Below are 14475 nucleotides of genomic sequence, written 5' to 3' on the forward strand. Positions count from 1 at the left end.
TCCCACTGTTAAGGGGGAGGTGCCTGCAACAGCACGAGCCCCGCTCGCGAGTGCCGGCAAATGAGCCCGGCACCAAGGAGAAGTGCCGGGCTCTCGGGAAACAGCCGGCAATGCCGCGGGGGGGGGTTTAGGAGGCTGGGGACGGAGGTGCTGGCAGGCAGCCGCCGAAAAAGCGGCCGCCCCGCACCTCCACCTTAATTTGCGCCACTACCGCCACAGGTAGGCCCTGTGAACCGGTCGCGATTTGCGACCGGCGTTAAAGAGGCGGGCGCGACCAAATATGGTGATCGGGGCGGGAGCGGGGCGCTGCGCACACCGATGACGTCATCGGTGGCGGCGCAGCGCTACAGGCTAACGCCGCCATTAGCGCCCCGCTAAATATCGCGGGAGGTGTGGCCAGTGGCGCTAAAGCCACTGAGTGCCCTCTTTGGGTGCTAACTGGTGGCGCAGCCCACTGAATTTCTAGGCCCTAGATCCTTAACTTAGAGTCCTCGAGTTCTGAGGCTCCACTCCTCCTTTTGAGTTGGACGTGAGAAACCGCCTACCTCCTCCCAACCGAATTCCTACTATCACCAAAATCTTCCACTCTGCTTGCGATCCACTCCGATTGCGATTCACTCAGCTCTGTCTCCAAGCTCTGTGCTGAAGCTCGGTCTGTTGGAGGACAGATTGCTGGACTGCTGTGACACCCTGCAAGCTCCTTTGGACACTGTAATTCACAGCCATGATGGCAGCAGTCTGAGCTTCCAGTGCAGCACTCCGGCATTGGGCGGCTGCTGCTCGTGCTGCAATGGAAGCCGTGAGATCGGCCATCAATCGCTGCATCATGTTGGGTCCACAAGTGTGCGAATGGAGTTAACCACCACGTCCATGCTGGAGAGGATGGGCTCCAAGCTCTGTGCAAAGCCATGTGAAAAGTTGGTGCCGGGCTCCTCCATACTCCTTGACATTGATGGCAGTCTTTCTGGCCAGCCTGCCAATGCACCAAACGTTTTGTTGTGTATACCCATCAGCGACTTTCCGTAGGCTGACCCATCGAAGTGCTCATCTGCGTCCTCTGCAGTGGAACCCGTGCGCCAATGTTCCCCATCATTTTTCTTTGGACTGCACAGCCCCTTTAATGGGCTGAGCGGCCCATTCAAATGCCGCACAGCTTAAAGGGAACCTTGCTGTGTGCGACCTCTCCCTCCAGCGAGCTGGCAGCTGTGCTATCCTTGCCCCCTACCCTGGCTGAGTCATGCCCATGCTGATCCCGCCTCTGATCTATCCTCTAAGATACGCGCAGTGTCAGTATCTGAGCTAGTGGCTGCGACTGTGAAATCAAGTGACGGTCTTGTGTCTTCATCATCTCCCTCCACTGCCTGGCCAGGTTGCACCTCTTGGGTAGTTGAAAGGAGAAAGGTGCAAGGGTAAGGTTGTGGTGCGTGTTGACATCATCTGCAGCATGTAACTCAGCAGAGAGTGTGGATGAGGGGGAAGTGGGATGTGAGAAGGAGGGTTAGGTATGAGGATATTGTCACCTTCAATGGTTTCAGACCCACCGCTGGCCACGGCCTCAGCAATGGGCGTCCCAATAACGGCCAGAAGTGTCTCCTCCATGGGGTTTAGAATATGGAGGCACGCCTGTCTCCCTCCGGTTAACTCCTGCTGCCACTGGTTGTCCATCACCTTATCCCATGAGAGAGAAGGAAGTGTGTTAGTGAGTGAAAGAAAGAAAGACTTGCATTTATATACGTCCCAAAGCACTTTACAGCCAATGAAGAACTTTTGAACTGTAGTCACTGTTGTAATGTGGGAAACACAGCAGCCAATTTGTGCACAGCAAGCTCCCACAAACAGCAATGTGATAATGACCAGATAATCTGTTTTAGTGATGATGATTGAGAGATAAATATTGGCCAGGACACCGGGCATAACTCCCCTACTCTTTTTCAAAATAACACCATGGGACTACCTGAGAGGGCAGACGGGGCCTCGATTTAACATCTCCTCCGAAAGTTAGCATCTTGGAGCGTCAGCCTAGATTTTTGTGCTCAAGTCTCTGGAGTGGGACTTGAACCCACAACCTTCTGACTCAGAGGCGAGACTGCCACCCAATTTTTTAAATATAAATATACTTTATTGAACATTAAGAACATTTACAACATCGTGATCATTACATTGTATGATACAAATCAATTCCGCCGCCCTGCACAGCCATTCCGCCACCACATTTTAACATCAAAACCTGAAGTTTAATTTGTCACCTGTAACACATATTAATCGATTGTACTTTAAAAATTGGTTGTAAAATACTATCCTTAAATTCCTTTCTGAATAAAACATCCACAGAGCCTTATAATGATTTTTTAGCTTATATTTAAAATACTCTTTTAGATTGATTCTCCTCCCCTTAAAAACAGAGCATTACTTTTTTGCACAATCACGAATCTAGCCAAACTGAACATTAAATTAATTGCCGCTCTGCTAGACTCGGGCAGACTCTCCTGCAATCCCCATCTAAAAATTGAGTCCCACGGGATTCCCATTCTCGCTCTTCGGTCCCCACCCAGCAAAAAAGCTTCACACAACTGTCGAACATAGTACTTAAAGTCATTTAACTGTGGACATAACACCAGTAAATGGGACAGAGTCTCATCCCATGTCCCACACACTGGGCAAGTTGCCGCCTCCACTCGCCCAATCCTGCACAAGACCGTCATGGTAAAAATCCGGTTATGAGCCAATTTGAAATCCAGTTCAATCCATTCTGGACATTTAAAATTCGCCCACACTCCCTTCCAAATCCTGTTGAAGTCCAGCTGTGGGTATATACTCTGCCAAAACTCCTGACCAGCAGGTGTCTTGAATCTCCATTCTCTGAATACCTCATAGAAATCTCGAGTATTACAGTTGTCAAATTGGACCAACTCTCCCCCTTTCTCCAGTACAAAGCTTGGAAAAGCAGGACGCATTTTACTTCCTTTGGAGATTTCTGCATTTCTTCCATCCAATCCTGTGGCATTGCCCTCACAATCTTCTCATACATGATTCCTATTGCTTTTCCTTCTACCTCCTGATCCTCCTCCCACACCATGTCCCTCACTATCGCTTCCGGCAACCAACCTGGAATCACCTCGTATAATACATCTTTCACAGATATAATCCCAGCTTTTATAAAAGATTGATTAAATAAAACCTCTCCTTCGATGTTGACCCACCTGTTCAAAAATAAGGGCTGTTCTGAAAATTCCTCAGCCCCCTTGGGCATAAACTGCACACTCTTTAAAAATTGGGCCCAAGTCTCTACAACCCCCTTATAAAACCTAGGGAGAAGTTTAATCAATTTCAAAAACATATTATTGTATTCCATATATAATATCCCCTGCCCTCCTATCCCACTTCGTTTTAAAAAATGCTCAAAACAACTCTTCCAAAAACTTGTATTTGACTTCTGAAGAAATCTCTTCACCCATTTGATTCTAAAGGATTTTTTCTTCAAATCAATATCTGGGAAATTGAGTCCTCTGTGGCGGTACCACCGGTTGTCCCTTACATTGAGATACATAAGACAACCGGTGGTACCGCCACACCTCCCTGATTTCTCCGTCCAATGATGGTATTGTATGCCACCAAGGCTGGTTTCCCTTCCCATATAAACCTCACACAAGCCTCTCGGATGGACTTTTCCGCCCACTCAGGAATATCCTTCACCGTCAATAAGTACCATAGCTTAGATAGCAGGAGGGCAGACACCACTGTCGGTCTTCCTTGTACTTTCAACCACCTTCTTTCCCATCTTCCCAAAATCTTTTTAATTTTCATAACCTTCGGTTCCCAATTTAATCAATCCACTTCATCCCTGTCTTTCTTGCACCCCATATGCACCCCCAGAACTTCCAAAACCTCCACCACCTTAAAGGGACATTCCCCCAACCATTCCCCCCTACCCTTCCCTGCAACCAGGCATTGGGACTTACTATAATTCACTCTGGCTCCTGAAGCTCTGCAATATTCCTCCACTACCTCCATAGCTTTCCTCACTGACTCCCATTTCTCAATGTTAAGGTTGTGTCATCTGCATATTGGTGTATCACCGACACCAGCCCAGAACTGGGGACCACAATCCCAACTACACCATGTTTCTTTCGCATCATGTAACCTAATGGTTCTGCTACCAATGTGTACAGCAATGGGGACAGGGGACAACCCTGTCTCACTGATCTCTGTATCGGAAAATACTTGGATAAAAAACCATTACATTTAACGCAGTTAAATATGTTTGAATAAAAAATCCTTATCCACTGAATGAAATTTTCCTTGAAACCAAATGCTTCCAAAACCTTCAATAAAAACTCATGAGAGACCCTATCAAAGGCTTTCTCTTGATCTATCTTTAATACATAAGCCTCCCTCCCACTCTCTTCCATGAGCTCTATCGCATCTCGGATTGAGACCACAGAGTCTGCGATGTCCCGGCCTATGACTCCATAGGACTGAGCGGGCCAAACTATCTGCGGCAACACCTCCTTCAAACGATTTGCCATAACCCTCACCAAGATCTTATAATCCACATTTAATAATGTGATGGGCCTCCAATTCTTCAGATCCCATCTATCCCCTTTATTTTTATATAAGCAAAGCTTATGATCCCTCTCCTCATAGATGGGGCCAGGCTTCCCTCAATTTTAATTTCCTTAAAAACTTCTAAGAGCAATGGACTTAAAATCTCGCAAAATTCTTTATAAAATTCTGCACTTAGTCCATCGGACCCTGGCCTTTTCCCCCCCTTCATTCCACTTATTGCTACTTTTATTTCCGCTAATCCTACTTCTTTGTCACACATGCTTCTCTCATCCTCCTTTAAACCCTCTTCAATAAAAGCAGTAACCTTCTCCATCGCCAAATTGGAAATGTCTTCTTTAGTATATAACTCTTGATAAAAGCTGCTAGCCGCCTCCAAAATCTCCCCACTTTCATGAATGATCTTCTCCCCAACCTTCAACTCTTCAATTAATGATAATCTCTGTCACAGCTTCTCTTGCTCTAGAAAATATCTAGTGCATCTTTCGCTCTCCAATGCATCTCTAGCCTTTGCATGGAGAATGGCCCCCTTCCATTTTTCAGCTTGCAATAGTTCCCACTCTTCCTTTAGCACCCGGAACTTAGTCTCCGCTCCCTTATCCCCTCCGTCAACTGCTTTACAGACATCCGTAAAGCTTTTGTTTATATTCTCTTCTCAACGCTGGTTAGCTGCCGCCCTCTTTTTCCCATAACGTACTGAAAAAACTTTTACCTCATATTTGAAATTATCCCACCAAACTCTTTTTTCTTTGAAGAACAAAGGTTCCTTCCGAGCATTCTTTATTATATTTATAATCCCTTCTTTATAAGCAATTTCTTTCAGGTATTGATTGTTTAAAATCCACACCCCTGAACCGATCTTAACTCTGCTGTTCCTAATTCTAAGAACCAAAGCCGAGTGATCACTAAAAAATACTTTTTTATAATAAATCTCCATCACCTCAGAACTTAACCCTTCCCGCATTAACACAAAATCTATTCGGCTCTGTTTTAAAACATCACCCACCCAACCTGCTCTGGAGAACTCCCTTTTTATGGGGTTCCGGTCCCTCCATAAGTCTCTCAAATTTAAATTTGCCATCATTTTTACAATCATCCCTCTGGAGTTATCATCCTTAAAGGTCATCTGGGCTGAAACGTCCATCCGAGATAAAAATACATTAAAATCCCCCACTATACAAGGATTTTCCACCTCTGCTGCTTCAGTGAATAACCCCCGAAAAAACTCGCGACGCTTGCAATGGTTGTTCTGTGCATAGATATTAAAGAGATCACAATTAAATCCCACCATTTTTACCCTTAGCCGTATAAATTTCCCCTCAGCGTCCTTGTCCATCAAGGCAACGTTCTCTTTTATGGACGGACTCACCAAAACAGCCACCCCTCTACGGTTATTGTTTGCACAACTCGCAAACACCTCTCCCTGCCAAACCTTCTGAACTCTTTCTAGGATATCCTCATCCCAAAAGGTTTCTTGCAGACACAACAAGTCCGTACCTTCAAAACCCTGCAACAACTGCTGCAATTTCTTCTCACCCCTCAGTCCATTCACATTAATCAAGACCAATGTAATCATGGCTCCAAAGAAGGGAAGTGTAATGTATATACCTTTAAGGGGGGAACTACTTTTTACAGCTCATGTATACTGTAGTACCAGCAGTGACCACACCTGTATATAGCACTGAGTAGTAATCTGTACAGTTCAGTTCCAGAGTGAGCCACGTTGAGTAAACACCTGTTGTACCGTTCTCCTGCAGTCTGTGTCTTACTACTGACGGATACAACATTGGCGACGAGGCAAATTCGATCCGACCTGCAACTCTGCATCACCTCCCAGGGATTCGTTCCTGGAGACCAGTAGATTGGAGGTCAAGGCCAGAGACATGGGCGTCGACCACGGGCAACCGCCCAGTCATCCAGCAGAGACTCGAGAATTGCGGGGGAGGCTGTTGAGAGCCAGGCTTGGCTTTCCAGTCGTGGTGGTCCAGCAAAACGGGCTGGCAACAGGTAGTGCGCAGACCCTTCCCAGACAGCAGCGGGCTAGAACCCGACCGAGCGGCACAGCAAAGGGCCGAGCAGCGTCGACGGGAGAGAGAGAGAGAGGGCAGAGCGCACAGGGCGCAGCCGGTGTTCAGGGGCCGAGCAGTGTCGAGGAGAGGGAGAGAGACGTGCAGAAACCCACGAGGCGCTGCCATCGCCATGAGGACCGCCGAGAGCGGCGTTGGCAGCAGCGCAGTGTAGGATTCGCAAAATCCAGAAAATACAGTCTAGATTGGTAAAACCCCTGAAATGGCCACATTGTGAGAACACAAGATGGAGTTGGCAGTTCTCATAGCTCAGTTCAAAAGGACACACCAGCAGTATCTTACAGCAGCCTGAGTCATCACCGATTAGAAATTCCAGAACTTACTGCTATTGATATGATAATATGGTTACAGCAGTAACGAACTCGTAAACAAAAGTATTTGCACCTGGAGGTGCGCTAATTGCTAGCAAAATGCAAACCCATCTCTGAAATCGCTGAGCACAGAAAAAAAAACATTATCTGTACCAAACTCAGAGGGCTAGATTTTCAGTCGCTTGCGCCAGCAGTTAGCGCCTTAAGAGAAGTGATTTCCGGGCGCTATGCGTGTAGCGCCCGGGCGCAGCGCAGTTTGCGCCCCGCCCCAAATTAAGTTGCCCGTTAGCGCCGGCGCAAAGTTTAGCGCCCGCCCGGATGCGCGCGCAGAAAATGACGTCACATCCTCGTGCAACGCCCTTTGGCCGCCCCGATTGCAAACTTCAGTCGGACCGCCCCATTGTGCGGCGGGCGGCCGGAGCGTTTGGAAAAAGGAACGCAACACAACCAGCGCGGGCCCCGGGGGGCGCTAATTAAAGGGAACGTCCTCTCCAGTATAAAGGCCAGCCTTTTTTCAGAAAACAGTCTTGTGCAACGCATTTCTGGAGACACAACAAGGAGGATAGCTAACTGGTTTCAAGCAGCAAGAGCCAGGTATTTTTGGACTCAGGCCATAGCGCTGCAAGTGGCCATTTGGAAATTAGACTGTTTGCCAGGATTTGATGGGGGTTGCATGGGGTGCCAACGCGGAGCTGCAGCGCCATGTCCGTAGGGCTCGCAGACGCATTGTGAGAGGGGCAGCCCTGGCTAGAGGCAGAGGGGGCTACAGGCGTCGGCCACGTAGGCCTTACCCAGTCAGGCTATACCGCCAGCAGCGCTCCTACCTAAACATGAGTGCCGCGCGATGTGTTAGAAGGCTCCGATTCCGAAAGGAGGTGATTGCAGAGATCTGCCACCTGCTTCGCCGAGATCTGCGGCCAAAGCTCAGGTGCAGGACGTCTCTGTCGGTGGAAGTGAAGGTGACGGTGACATTGAACTTCTATGCCACCGGCTCCTTCCAATACGCTGCTGGGGACATAGCAAACATCTCCCAGTATGGCGCGCATCGCTGCATCCGCCACGTGACCGAAGCACTGTTCAGAAGGAGAAGCCAATTCATCTCCTTCCCCATGGCCCTCGAGAGCCAGCATCAGCGCGCATTGGGATTTTCCAGACTCGGGGAATTCCCCTTGGTGCAGGGCGCCATTGACTGTACGCATGTGGCTTTGCGGGCCCCTCTGCAGCATGGCGAGCAGTATCGCAACAGGAAGGGCTACCATTCTCTGAATGTGCAGCTGGTATGTGACCACAAGCAGCGCATCATGGCAGTCAATGCCAGCTTCCCAGGCAGCAGCCACGATGCCTTTATCCTGCGGCAGAGTACTGTGCATGACATGTTCCAGGCACAGCCTCCCCCAAGAGGATGGCTCATCGGGGACAAAGGCTATCCTTTGTGCACCTGGCTCATGACCCCGCTCCGCGCGCCCAGGACCGCTGCTGAAGAGGCCTACAACGAGAGCCATCAAACCACCCGCAACATCATCGAGCTAACTATTGGGGTCCTCAAGCAGCGGTTCCGCTGCCTTGATTGCTCCGGAGGAGCTCTCCAGTATTCGCCGGACCGGGTCTCCCAATTTGTGGTGGTTTGCTGCATGCTACACAACCTGGCTATCCGCAGGACTCAGGCACTGCCACCTGACGTTGGACCAGCACCTCAGGAGGAGGAGCAGGAGGAGCATGAGGAGGAGGAGGAGGAGGAGGAGCAGGAGTACGTTCCCAGGAGGGAGCGACCAGGGCCAAGGGCCGCACGACGCCACCTTATTACACGGTACTTCTAAGCCCCCTGTCAGGGAATGGCCAGGGGCCATGAGGGAAGATGAATGCAGCCGCTCCGCAAGCCCTCAGCCGGCGAAGCCAACAAACACTAAGAAGAACAACCATGGAGACTGCATGAATAAAGATAATTTTTTATTGCACAAAAATGAAAACCCCTTCCCACATGAATCCCCAAAAACAATAAACGGGCCCCACAAAAAGCCCAACAAACGACTCACTCCCACAAACTGGGGAGGAGTCACTCCACCTTTCTTCAAACCAGGCCTCAACGTCGGCCTAACGCAAAAAATAAGCCCTCCAAAAGCACAACCATGGGCAAAATAAAGATGGCCACCGCCATATTAAAGGAAAGCTGCCCACACCCTCTACTGAGTGGCCCGCGAGGGCGAGACCTTGGCCAGCCTTTTGCCTCCCCTGCCCGGCCTGCTGCTCCTTCACAAGCTCTGCCCAGTGGCTGCTGCGAGGCTGGGGGAAGGCGCCTGAGGCTCAGATGCCCTTCCGCCAGATGCCGCTGGGGGACGGCCTACACGGCGTTTGGGCCTCGAGGGGCCGTCTGCTGAGTGGCGCACCTGAGCCTGGCCACCATCAGCTGCAGCCGCTTGCCCTTGATGCCCCAGAGGGGGAATGGCGGCGACGGATGGCGCAATGTGGGCCAGCTGGCGTCTGGGATGCGCTGGCTGGCGCTGTGGCGCGGTGGCACTCGTCCGGGCCCGCACTGCAGGATCCGCAGCAATCAGCCGACGGGCGGCTTGCTGGGATGGTCCAGCGTGGCGGCTGCCCTGGCGATGCCTGCCTGAGACAGCGCGTGTGGCAGCAGTGAGTGCCCCTGTGGTCCTGGTGTGCGCGCGCATCACATCCGCCAGGGTCTTGACGGCATCAGTCAGCATGCGGCCACTCGCGGCAGTTGCTGCCCCGAACTCGCGCACACTGGTCGCCAGCGACTCGATGGCCTCAGGCATGCGCCCCACCACGCTCATGAGCTCCGTTTGTCGCCGGTCCGAGTCGTCGGCCATCTTATCCAGCTTCCGCACCTCCTCCGAAGTGAAGGTGTCCGGACTGGAGTCGCGACTCTCCCGCTGGGGAGGAGGGGGCCGAACTAGGGGACCCTTGCCGCGTTGGTGACGGCGAGTGTGCCGAGCAGCAGCACTCCCCTCTGATCCTTCCCCCCTTTGGGGGGAAGGCCGCGGGCCACGCGCACGGCTGCTGGGTGGCTGGACACCACTGGTCCCAGAAGCTGCATTGCCCTGCGACAGTTCCTCCAGGCACTCGTACAGTGAGGAGGTGTCAAGCATTTCCTCCTCTCCTGCGGGACGTGACTGTTCCCCCGAAGGTCCGGCTTGCTCCTCCTCCTCCTCCTGGTCGGAGGTGCTATCACTGGCAGCTTCAGGGTCCTGGTCGTCACCAGCTGAAAGCAGGAATGCACAAGAGTAGCTTCAGAGTGAGGAGATGGCGTCAGCGAGGGAGTTAGGACTGGTGGGATTCAGCGCATTGGTGGGACAGTGGCAAAGGAGGTAGCTCGGATGGGCCAGTGCGATGTGAGAGGGCCAAAAGGCGAGGTCCTTACCATTGCCGGGCAGTGGAGGGTCGGATACACCGCACGCTGTGGGGACAATCACACGGGCTCCCATGAGCACACACACGCGCTCCTCCAGCCGAGTGAGCTTCTGCAGCTTGGCGCGGCCACCCCTGGCACGGGCCTGGCGATTAAACGCTACTTTAGCCTGCAAGAGAAAGGACGGGCTGTAAGTGCGCAGTGAAGCCCTGATGTAGTGTGCACTGCCTCCCATGGTGGAATAGCTTGGACAGAGTGAAGCCCTGATGTAGAGTGCACTGCCTCCCATGGTGGAATAGCTTGGACAGAGTGAAGCCCTGATGTACTGTGCATTGCCTCCCATGGTGGAATAGCTTGGACAGAGTGAAGCCCTGATGTACTGTGCACTGCCTCCCATGGTGGAATAGCTTGGACAGAGTGAAGCCCTGATGTACTGTGCACTGCCTCCCATGGTGGAATAGCTTGGACAGAGTGAAGCCCTGATGTACTGTGCACTGCCTCCCATGGTGGAATAGCTTGGCCAAAGTGTAGAGTGCCGAATGGCCATTTGATGCTCATGACTGTCCCAATGCTGCTGGCTGAGGGCTGGCCAATAGGACTTTCAGCTCCCTTTGCCCATCATGTCAGGTGTACATGCAAGAATGAGGAGGAGACTGGAAAGGCTACTCACCTTCACAATCCTGGTCAGATCGTTGTATTTTTTACAACATTGTTTGTGGGTCCTGGGGGCCTCGCCGGTGAACATCACCCTCTGGGCGATCTGCTTCCAGGCTTTGGTGTAGTCATGGTGGGTTGGATTCCTCCCACTCTCTGGAAACAAGATCTTGCGCCTCACCTCCAGAGCTGTGACCATTATGTCCAGATCACCCTCTGAGAAGCGCAGGGCACGCTGACGGGCCTTCTCTGGCGTTGCCATGACTCCCTGGGGCTGAGCAGCAGTGTTGAGGCCTCTTTGCAAGGCTGCAGTGTGCAGGGCGTGGCAGCAGACCAATTCGTCCCTTCCCCCTTTAACAGCTGGTCGGCACCACGGGGTCTGCTGTCAGTGCAAAAATGACCGCACCCGCGCTGCGCCCCGCCTGGGCGCTATCCCTCTGGACCGCCGGCTTAGCGCCTAAAGGTAGGAGTGGAACGCCTCTTTTAGCGCTCCACCACTCTCTTAGGGCGAAGCCACTGAATTTCCGGCAACGGGGCGCTACTTTGGGGCGGGCGCTAACTTCGGGCGGGCGCTAAGGTTAGCGCCCCAAAACTGTCTATTCTGAAAATCTAGCCCAGAGGGACACAGGACAGATCCCATCAGTTTCATTTACAAGACATTAAAATAAAGTACTTGCTTTTGTCAAAGCAGCCTGCCCATTACCTTGACAAAAGAAAACCCTGATTTGGCACCGAGATAAGGGCAAGGAAACAGTATAACTGTTGAGGGAAATTCTAACAGGCTAGATTCATTCAGTGAGATTCAGACAGATCCATCACAGATTCACACAGACACGAGGTCAAGGACAGAGCGAGGAGGACCCACAAGATTGTGCAGGAGAGCAGATTCAGAAGTTCAGTCCAGATCCAAGACCATCAGGAGTTCGAAGGCCGAGTGGAGAGGAGACGGTTCGAGGAGTTCGGAGGACCCACAAGATTGTGCAGGAGAGCAGATTCAGAAGTTCGGTCCAGATCCAAGACCATCAGGAGTTCGAAGGCCGAGTGGAGGGGAGACGGTTCGAGGAGTTCGGAGGACTTTCAAGATTGTGCAGGAGAGCAGATTCAGAAGTTCGGTCCAGATCCAAGACCATCAGGAGTTCGAAGGCCGAGTGGAGAGGAGACGGTTCGAGGAGTTCGGAGGACTTTCAAGATTGTGCAGGAGAGCGGGTTCAGGAGCTGGTCCCATAAGGAAGATCGGAGATCCCGGACGTCACAGGAATACCAAGATCAAGGACGGTTTTAAAACTCTGGTGAGCATAAAGGCCCAACTCTACCTAGCTGACCTAGTTGAGGTATATTTTAGCAACGGGAGGGTTTGTAACATTTTGGGCTAGATTTTCAGTATAGGCAGTTTTGGGGCGCTAACCTTAGCGCCCGCCCGAAGTTAGCGCCCGCCCCAAAGTAGCGCCCCGTTGCCGGGAATTCAGTGGCTTCGCCCTAAGAGGTTGGTGGAGCGCTAAAAGAGGCGTTCCACTACTCTCTTTAGGCGCTAAGCCGGCGGTCCAGAGGGATAGCGCCCAGGCGGGGCGCAGCACGGGTGCGGTCATTTTTGCACTGACAGCAGACCCCGTGGTGCCGACCAGCTCTTAAAGGGGGAAGGGACGAATTGGTCTGCTGCCACGCCCTGCACACTGCAGCCTTGCAAAGAGGCCTCAACACTACTGCTCAGCCCCAGGGAGTCATGGCAACGCCAGAGAAGGCCCGTCAGCGTGCCCTGCGCTTCTCAGAGGGTGATCTGGACATAATGGTCACAGCTCTGGAGGTGAGGCGCAAGATCTTGTTTCCAGACAGTGGGAGGAATCCAACCCACCACGACTACACCAAAGCCTGGAAGCAGATCGCCCAGAGGGTGACGTTCACCGGCGAGGCCCCCAGGACCCACACACAATGCCGTAAGAAATACAACGATCTGACCAGGATTGTGAGGGTGAGTAGCCTTTCCAGTCTCCTCCTCATTCTTGCATGTACACCTGACATGATGGGCAAAGGGACCTGAAAGTCCTTTTGGCCAGCCCTCAGCCAGCAGCATTGGGACAGTCATGAGCATCAAATGGCCATTCGGCACTCTACACTTTGGCCAAGCTATTCCACCATGGGAGGCAGTGGACAGTACATCAGGGCTTCACTCTGTCCAAGCTATTCCACCATGGGAGGCAGTGCACACTACATCAGGGCTTCACTCTGTCCAAGCTATTCCACCATGGGAGGCAGTGCACACTACATCAGGGCTTCACTCTGTCCAAGCTATTCCACCATGGGAGGCAGTGCACACTACATCAGGGCTTCACTCTGTCCAAGCTATTCCACCATGGGAGGCAGTGCACACTACATCAGGGCTTCACTCTGTCCAAGCTATTCTACCATGGGAGGCAGTGCACACTACATCAGGGCTTCACTGCGCACTTACAGCCCGTCCTTTCTCTTGCAGGCTAAAGTAGCGTTTAATCGCCAGGCCCGTGCCAGGGGTGGCCGCGCCAAGCTGCAGAAGCTCACTCGGCTGGAGGAGCGCGTGTGTGTGCTCATGGGAGCACGTGTGATTGTCCCCACAGCGTGCGGTGTATCCGACCCTCCACTGCCCGGCAATGGTAAGGACCTCGCCTTTTGGCCCTCTCGCGTCGCACTGGCCCATCCGAGCTACCTCCTTTGCCACTGTCCCACCAATGCGCTGAATCCCACCAGTCCTAACTCCCTCGCTGACGCCGTCTCCTCACTCTGAAGCTACTCTTGTGCATTCCTGCTTTCAGCTGGTGACGACCAGGACCCTGAGGCTGCCAGTGACAGCACCTCCAACCAGGAGGAGGAGGAGGAGCAAGCCGGACCTTCGGGGGAACAGTCACGTCCCGCAGGAGAGGAGGAAATGCTCGACACCTCCTCACTGGACGAGTGCCTGGAGGAACTGTCGCAGGGCAATGCAGCTTCTGGGACCAGTGGCGTCCAGCCACCCAGCAGCCGTGCGCGTGGCCCGCGGCCTTCCCCCCAAAGGGGGGAAGGATCAGAGGGGAGTGCTGCTGCTCGGCACACTCGCCGTCACCAACGCGGCAAGGGTCCCCTAGTTCGGCCCCCTCCTCCCCAGCGGGAGAGTCGCGACTCCAGTCCGGACACCTTCACTTCGGAGGAGGTGCGGAAGCTCGATCAGATGGCCGACGACTCGGACCGGCGCCACACGGAGCTCATGAGCGTGGTGGGGCGCATGCCTGAGGCCATCGAGTCGCTGGCGGCCAGTGTGCGCGAGTTCGGGGCAGCAACTGCCGCGACTGGCCGCATGCTAACTGATGCCGTCAAGACCCTGGCGGATGTGATGCGCGCGCACACCAGGACCACAGGGCCACTCACTGCTGCCACACGCGCTGTCTCAGGCAGGCATCGCCAGGGCAGGCGCCGCGCTGGACCATCCCAGCAAGCCGGCCGTCGGCTGATTGCTGCGGATCCTGCAGTGCGGGCCCGGCCGAGTGCC

This window comes from Somniosus microcephalus, chromosome 28 (genome assembly GCF_052327205.1).
Source record: "Somniosus microcephalus isolate GS21.2 chromosome 28, FLI_Smic_1.0, whole genome shotgun sequence".
NCBI lineage: Eukaryota > Metazoa > Chordata > Chondrichthyes > Squaliformes > Somniosidae > Somniosus > Somniosus microcephalus.